At 39.2% G+C, this 8,670-nt stretch overlaps 1 long non-coding RNA gene across 1 annotated transcript; it reads right to left on the bottom strand.

Annotated features, from left to right (window-relative positions):
* Positions 1–3,284: 3,284 nt before the first annotated feature.
* Positions 3,285–4,789, bottom strand: LOC134299507 (uncharacterized). The gene is made up of 2 exons (XR_010006726.1): positions 3,727–4,789; positions 3,285–3,643 (listed from the first exon to the last, which is right to left on the bottom strand). It is a non-coding gene; the product is annotated as an uncharacterized LOC134299507 (long non-coding RNA).
* Positions 4,790–8,670: the final 3,881 nt, after the last annotated feature.

An 8,670-nucleotide genomic window follows, 5' to 3' on the forward strand; every position in this document is an offset into this window, starting at 1 on the left:
GCAATTAGAAAAAGCCTACAGTTGATGTCAGTATATTAAATTCCAACGAATTGCAGCAGTTGGCTACCTACTGACACTAAACCTCAGAAGATTTTGTGACATATTTCAACTAATCCATGATTAAAAGGGTGATTAATTTGTGGTGATATAAAATTGTGCCATTGCAATGGGAATAGAACAGTTCCCTGATATTTTGTTTCTGCTTTTAAAAAATTTGAATCTATTGAAACAGGCAAGCTTACCATTTCATTTAAAAATCTAAGTCAAACCAATTTTTAAGATTATCAACAAACTGTGGAACCAAGTTCTCAGAATTCTTTCAGGTTGGCTGGTCTCAGCTTGGGTCAGAGTGAGTCAAAGATAACAGCCTGCTTTATATGACCATCAGGAATAAAATCTTAACTAGATAACCCTCAAATAAAGAATAAAGGTAAAGGTTTCCCCTGACGTTAAGTCTAGTTGTGACCGACTCTGGGAGTTGGTGCTGATCTCCATTTCTAAGCTGAAGAGCCAGTGTTGTCCGTAGACACCTCCAAGGTCATGTGGCCGGCATGACTGCAAGAAACGCCTTTACCTTTCAGCCGGAGCGGTACCTATTGATCTATTCACATTTGCATGTTTTCGAACTGCTAGGTTGGCAGGAGCTGGGGCTAACAGCAGGCGCTTATTCCGCTCCCAGGATTTGAACCTGGGACTGTTTGGTCTGCAAGTTCAGCAGCTCAGCGCTTTAACACACTGTGCCACCAGGGGCCCCTAATCCTCAAATAGTCAAGTCATTTTTAAAGGAAAGCAACTAATGGTGCATCTACACTATAGAATTAATGCATGGCAGTAAAAGTGGTGTCAAGTTGCACCACTTTAGATGCATCCCAAGACAAGCTACAGCATGTGAGATACAATAGAACAGGATAGGAGTGTTATGGCAGAACATATATGCTTATTTTATTGATTTTATTTATGTATTACATGTTTTTAAACTACTAATCTCTCTTGTACCTTCTGTCTTTCATTTTTGATTTAATTTATATCCCACTTTCCCCAAATCTGAGATTCAGGTGGGCTCACAAAAAGATTAAGAAGTAAGTACACATACAATTGGGAGTCAGCATCGTATAGTGCCTTGAGCACTGGATTAAGGCTCCTTCCACACTACCCCTATATCCCAGGATCTGATCCCAGATTATCTTCTTATATCAGAATATATGGCAGTCGGTGTTGGGTTATCTAAGCAATCATGCATGCATTTTCAATGTGGGATGGTTTATGTAGTTAGTTTTGTTTGTGGCTTAGTAATCTGAAGCCACAATTTAGGGGTTTTTGCATATGAAATGGGAAATGGAAGTATCCTTTCTGGGGACACACAGGAAGTGATGGACATATGCCTCTTCCTGTCTCCTTTCTTCTTCGCTCCTGCCTGACCATGCCATGCCATGCTGATGCTCTTGTTTGTTAAGAGAAATGTAGTATCCTGAACTGTTTTTTCTTTTGGAACTAAGATATTTTTACCTGTATGGCCATCATCATACAAGATTGTGAGTAAACATATTTTTACTATTTTACTTTTGATGTCTCTGATGTTTATTTTATGCGCATGACTTTTTAAAGGGAAAGGGAGGCTGGCTATTTTGTCTTATTGTTTATTTCCTTTTTACCTCTGCTCCCATAAACCCCTATTCTTTTGCGTTTTTACTGCTCTGTGCCAATATCTAACCATATTGGTATCAAAATCTTAACAGGTTATGAATATATGCATTTCTATTAGTCGGGACTCCTATAATCCAGTTTAAATCAAATAATCGGGGATCAGATCCTGAGATAAAAGGCAGTGCGGAAGGGGCCTATGAATCTGGAAAGCAAGGTTCAAATTCCCACTTGGTCATGAAACTCACTGGATGACTTCGGGCAAGTCACATTCTCTCAACCTCAGGAGAAGGCAATGTCAAAACTCTTCTGAACAAACATTGCCAATAAATCCCTGTGATAGGTTTGTCTAGCTAAAAGGAGCTTAACTAGGGGTAAACAGTGAGAGTTTTCATGGGGCATGACAGGTGTGACTGATACCAATCCTAATTTTTTTTCTCTGATTCTTACTTGGTTAATGTGGGATGATTTTGCAGCTGCTTTGTTTTGATTGTGTTCTAGAGTTTTTAGTGTTTAAAGCTAATTTGCTGCTACTCCATGTCATTCAACAAGCAGGTTATGTATTCAGACAAGTTTTAGAAACGAGCTGCTGTCGAAAGACCTTTTTAACAATGCATGCTGCACTTTTTTTGCTAATGCGCTTTTAAGTTGCTTCTCATTCAGTCATGTTTAAACATTAGAATTTGATTATGTGCCGTATACTAGCATATATATATATATATATATATATATATATATATATATATATATTGTGTGTGTGTGTGTGTGTGTGTGTGTATCCACCAGGAGTTGGAAGCTGCTTCCCCCAGCCTGAAAGATACAGTCCACCAGCAGTTGGGATTGAACCCTGGAATAGTTGAAGGACAAGCGACTATAGGATCACAAGGACTAGTAATCCAAATGACAGTGCCACAAAATTTAATTGCTAAAATACCAAAGTCAGAATATTAACCGAATTTAAGCTCTTTGGCCAGAAATGGAAAAGAATAGCATAGCATCATATATGTTGTCAAATGGTAGATTTGTGTGAAGCTCAAAGGGGTGGATTGACAACAAATTGAATAAAGGAATACAGGAAAAAAGGAATACTAGCATAACTTTCTGCAGTTGAAATAGCTTTCAAGCTATTTACAACCTATAAGGCAACTCTAATGTGAACCTATCACAGGGTTTTCTTGGCAAAATTTGTTCAGAAGAGGTTTCCAATTACCTTCTTCTCGGGTTTATAGCCTAGTGATTGTGAGAATGAGTTGATGCCGGAAGATGGGCATTTTTCTGTTTTAATTTTATTTTTAAAGTTGCTCTGAAAAGGGGCTCAGTTGGAGAGCCACATCTTTCTCTCCACAAGAAAAATGTAATTTTTTTTACGGAGGCATACTGAAGGATGCAACAAATTCAAACACTATAGAAATAAATAAAGCATGCACGAAAACATTCTCATACTTGATATTCTATTTTGTATCACAGCAGGGATAACATTTCTAAATGTGACAGAGATGCACCCTTCATTGTAAATTAATTTTCCTTAGGTATTATTTTTAATACGATTAGCTTTCTTAAGTAGGTTTAGTAACAGATGCTTATATAAATGGGCAAATACACAGCACCTATACACACAAACGATTGTCTATGTACAAAGAAAATGTGTCCAAATGACATATATTGTTACAGTTCCCCGTACAAAGCTCAATTTGGCCGTACCCGACAAAATGAAAAGGAGCAACAGCTCTAACACAAAAGTTGTTCAAGTCTGGTATTGGTTCCAATACATATAGGCTTCAGGGATACAGTCAATGAAAATATCTTCCAAACAGATGGTTGGTCGTGTTGCTGTATACTGGATTGAAGAAAATAATGATGGAGCACCGCTCTCAAAAAAGTCTTCAAAAGTAAAGTCCAAATAAAGTCCCAAGTCTACAGGGGTCCCGGGTATTTTTGACCCTGTTTCAGGGAAAAACCCCTTCTTCAGGAGTTGTTAAACTCAGCAACAATGAATTTCTATCTAAAACAAAACATAGAGTAACAAGTATTTTACCAGCAGTATTAACAGAAGTAAAAGTAACCCATATAACAGTATATACTTACATAGTGCTAAATGCTTTCACTGAGTGACTCTGCTTGTGGTGATTTCAACTGCGAGTAATTCTGGAGGTTCATTCAAAGGTTTTTAAAGAGTACTTGGAGGTTTAAAGGAAACAGCTAAAATTAAGTGATTCATTAAGTCCCTGAGGGGAAAAGGTTTTAAACTTAAAGATCCAGTACATTTCCCTTTGGGATAATAGTTTTTCCAAGTCCATGAAAGGTTTTTGAGAGATGCATTCCAGAGCACAAAATTTAAATGAGGTAGATGAATGTTTGTATTGGGTGAAGTGTGAATATAAAAGAGAATCTGTAGATAAATTTTTGATTCTGGATTTATGTTCAGAGATTCTGATTCTCAAGGATCTGGTTGTTTTTCCGATATACCAGAGATCACAGTCACATGTCAAGAGGTAGATTACATTGTTGCTATTACAAGTAGAAAAATGTTTTAGTGTGGTGCCCACTTTGTTCCTATGATTATATATCTCCTTAGTCTTCCAAGATTGAGGACAACACTTACAGTGACCACAAGGATAATGGCCTCTCAGGGTGCTCTTCGGTGTACTAATGGGAGTGATTAAATCTGTATGGATTAAATATTCTCTAATATTTTTAGTACGCCTGTTTCCAAAAATAGGTAATTTATCACAACCTGAAATATCTTGAAGAAGATGCCAGTGCTTTTTTATAATTTGGATTATGTGTTTGGAGTAATGCGATAATTCTTGTGTCCAGATAATTTGATTTTTAGTTGGTTTAGCAGATTTCCTATTTTTGATGCTGTCAAAGAAACTACCTGGCATATAAAAATTTACCAAGTTTTTGTAGTCACAGGGAGAGAGCTTGTCTTTTCAGTGTCTCTGTAGTGGCTAATGCTACAGTATCTATTTTCTACTCAGATCTTTGTTTTTCAAATAGGATATAAAACGTATGTAAAGGGCAATTTGTGACTGGTGTTGTTCCTGACTATAATGTCCCTGCACATGTTGGGCCCACCCCCTCTCTGCATAGAGGAAGGATTTCTAAAAGGATAGTTGTTTTTAACATGAATTCAAATGAAAGAGAGCTCACATTCACTTGAACATGATCAGAACTTGCGAACAACCAGAAACTCTGGGTTGTTTTTTGTCTTATTGAAGGCTTTCATGGCCAGAATTAGTAGGTTACTTTGAGCTTTCCAGGCTGTATGGTCATGTTCCAGAAGCATTCTGTCCTGACGTTTCACCCACACCTATGGCAGGCATCCTCAACGGTTGTGAGGAATTCTGATAAAATAGTTGCTTGACCCTATTGAGCATTCTATTTGTGTTCAAGTGACTCTGAACCCCCCTTCAGGTCTTATCACATGGTTCAATAAACTGGGGGAAAATTATAGTGGAGTTCAGTCCATTGACATGTGTGGCCCATGTTCTTTACATGCACAATGCTTGAACATAGCTGATGAGCATGTTATTTTAGAGAGGATTATGTTCGGAATAATCCCATATTTCCCCATATTTGTTCAGCCCAACCTTCTCCTCCTGTAAAAATGTATCTCATGAAACTACTATTTTGTTATCAATTGGTAGCACTATTGGGTTGCACTTTCTATTTTTTTTTAGTTGTTTTCTTATGACACAAATTCAACCCATGTTGCTGTATTTGCTCTGCAATATGTGAGGGAGTCAACTGTGGTCTTCCCGGTGTTTCAGCTGGGCAACCCCCATAAGGACTCATTATGGGACTCATAAACACTCATTATTAGCTGTGCTGACTAGAGCTAACATAATGTGGATTGCATTTGCAGCTGGTAGCCCCACAATTTACAAGTGTCTGAGGACCTGAACCCCTTTAAGAGATATGATTTAGCACCTTGGACAGCTTACACAGATAACATGGTTTCACTAGATTTTGCAGCTAGAGTGCTTTCTTCTGATTCTATCCATAATATACCTAATATCATAGGCACCATTCAATTTTCCTTAAAATGTTGCATGAGCTTATCTGGCTCATTCAAGCTCTGGTTCATGTTAAAATTTTCATTCCGTGCTCTTAGTATATATTCATCTTATATATATAAGCTGTTACCTGACCCTTTCTTTCAACTAATTTAATGTTGTAATGCTGGCAAGCTAATGTACATGATATATAGGTAGGAGCCATGGATATTTAAAGATATTTATACTGAAAGGCAGCAAAGACAATTTAAATAAATGAAAGAAAGAAATCACTGAAATGTATTATCCCTACTTTTCAGTGAATAGATCCTCAATCATAGAATTGCTTTCCACAGCCAAACAAAAGCCTCTGGAATATCATAGAAGTCTGACATCTCTTTGGTTGAATGATCCTCTTGAAAATTAATAATAATAATAATAATAATAATAATAATAATAAACTTTATTTATACCCCGCCACCATCTCCCCAATGGGGACTCGGGGCGGCTTACATGGGGCCATGCCCGGGAAAAATACAATATAATAAAATATAAAAACAACATATCATAATACAATTACAACAATACAATAAAGGATCATATACAGTACAACACAAAATCCAAAAAGCAATATAACAGGGCAGGCCGCACGAATACTCAGTTAAAACTCGGGGTGAGAAAAGGATAAGAATAAAGGATAAGAATAAATTAATCTTCTTTCTCTTTAAAAACTTGAAGTTAACTGTTGCTAAGGACTCCACTGATGGGGAAAACAGTTTTGAATGGAGGGAGGTATAAATCTTGCTCATCTGTTTCCACCTAATGCAAATATTTAAACTTGTAATTTTTTTTCCTCCAAATCCTTCTCATGGATTATGTGGGACTTTTAATTAGAAAGAAACCTCTTCAAAGCCTGAAGTTTTATTAGAATGCTTTGAATTCTGTGGGTAGTGTAGTTTCAGATTTAATAACACCCTGTGTCAAAACAACTAATAATATGGTTACAACAATATATATACATTTCTCTGTGTGTCTTCTTTTTCACAAGGAAGCAAACTGAAAATAATACAAGGAAAACATGGTATGCTTATGCAGGCTTTCCAAAGATATTTTGATCCAACACCTGACTTTTGAACTCATAATACAGGTCCTCCCCTCTCCCAGTGGCATTTTGCCAGCCTCCATGGCAAAATGACAGGGACACGGTGTGACTCCATCGCTCCGTGTGCCATGCCCAAATGTCGATGCTTTCGCCATCACACAGGGGAGGTGTCACCAAAGTGTCACTGAAGTGTGCTGGCTCCATTGGAGCCAGCAAAAGACAGGAGTCTTCCTGCAATCTGTGATGCTTCCACTCTGGTTGGGGACGGGGCTTCAACAGGAAGTCCATCGAAGTAGTGTGATGGGCATAGGCCCATCCATAGCTAGACTGTCCTTTTAGCATTCTAGGAGCCTAAAAAAAGTAAGTGTGATGAGGTCCTAGGTCTATTATTGTACTTCAGATGATACAATGTTACCTCGACTTATGGGTGACCCAACTTGCAATTTTTTGAGATACGAGCTGTTGCTTAGCTAATTTTTTGCTTCAAGATTTGAGTGGAGATCCGAGTTGTGAGCTAGATATTCCCTTTTGCAGCCTCCTTCTCCTCCATCTCCCCTTCCACAAGTCCCCCTCAAATAGTGGCCGGTGGCATTTGGAGGACTGGGGAGGGGAGTGTGCACGTGGCCATGAGGGGCACAGGAAAGTGTGTTGCAAATATCAGTCAGGTCCAAAACAATAGACACACAAATGAGGAAAAAGGAACAATTTTTTTTTACTCTTGTCAGCAGAGTTGCAAAATCAAAAATGAAGTAAACTCAACAAACTTACACAGTTTTTCAAAGCAAAGAGCATTGCTGGTCAGTCATTGCATATTCAGCATAACCATCATCATCACCAACTGTATTCTAAAAACTCATACAGTTATACCCTACCGGGTGTGGTCCAAGCTTGCTTGCTGACCTACATCAGCAGCTGCTCATAATTAACACCATAAGGTTTTTTTAACACACACATATATACCTGATCCTGTTACTACTTACTGTAACAGAGTGTGCACGATGCATTGGCAGGAGCATCCCTTTTATCAACTCTGGCTGAGGAGAAGGAAGGAGGGAGGGAGGGAAATAGTGGTGGCTGAAGGAAAGGAAGGAAGCAGAGGATAAAAAAGAGAAGACCTTCCTTTCTCCATCAGCAAGCACCTTTGGGCTGGTGAATATGCAGGGGACCTTCTCTCCCCCCCCCTCCAAATAGTATCAGTTTCTGGAGGAGCAGCCCCTGAGAACATATTTGCAGCAGCCCCTGGATCTGCTGCCCCCTCCTCTTCCTCTGCTGCCCCCCCCCCCCCAGAGAGGAACATCAACAACAACACCAAGGAATGGAACAAGAAGAAAATTGAGTATTGAATGGTGAGAGGGGGAGAGAGAAGAGGAGGGAAAGACAGAAAAGGGAGGAAAGGAGGGAGATGTCCGAACGTATCTTCCCCTATGAGCCCACAAGAACCTTAAGATCTTCTGGAGAGGCCCTGCTCTCAGTCCCACCCGCCTCACAGACACGGCTGGTGGGGATGAGAGACAGGACCTTCTCAGTGGTGGCTCCCCGGCTGTGGAACTCCCTACCCAGTGACATTCGGCAGGCCCCACCCCTTTTTGGGGTTCAGAAAAAAACTGAAGACCTGGCTATGTACACAGGCATTTGAAGAATAAGCATGTGTTGGCTTTGACGCGGTCTGAATTACGGCTCTCGTATAAGGATCGTTTTAGTTTATTGTATATCAGTGTAACGGCATCAATTGCCACTTGTAAGCCGCCCTGAGTCCCCTCGGGTGAGAAGGGCGGGGTATAAATAATTGAAATAAATAAATAAATAAATAAATAAGATGGAAAATGGTTGGGAAATTGCGCTCTGTGTTTCAACTCCATCCACAGGTTGTGCTTTGTTTGGTTTGGTGGGTGAATATGGGGGCTTTGATGAGCTGGTTGTAGGTTCTTT

This window comes from Anolis carolinensis, chromosome 5 (assembly GCF_035594765.1).
Source record: "Anolis carolinensis isolate JA03-04 chromosome 5, rAnoCar3.1.pri, whole genome shotgun sequence".
Classification (NCBI taxonomy): Eukaryota; Metazoa; Chordata; class Lepidosauria; order Squamata; family Dactyloidae; genus Anolis; species Anolis carolinensis.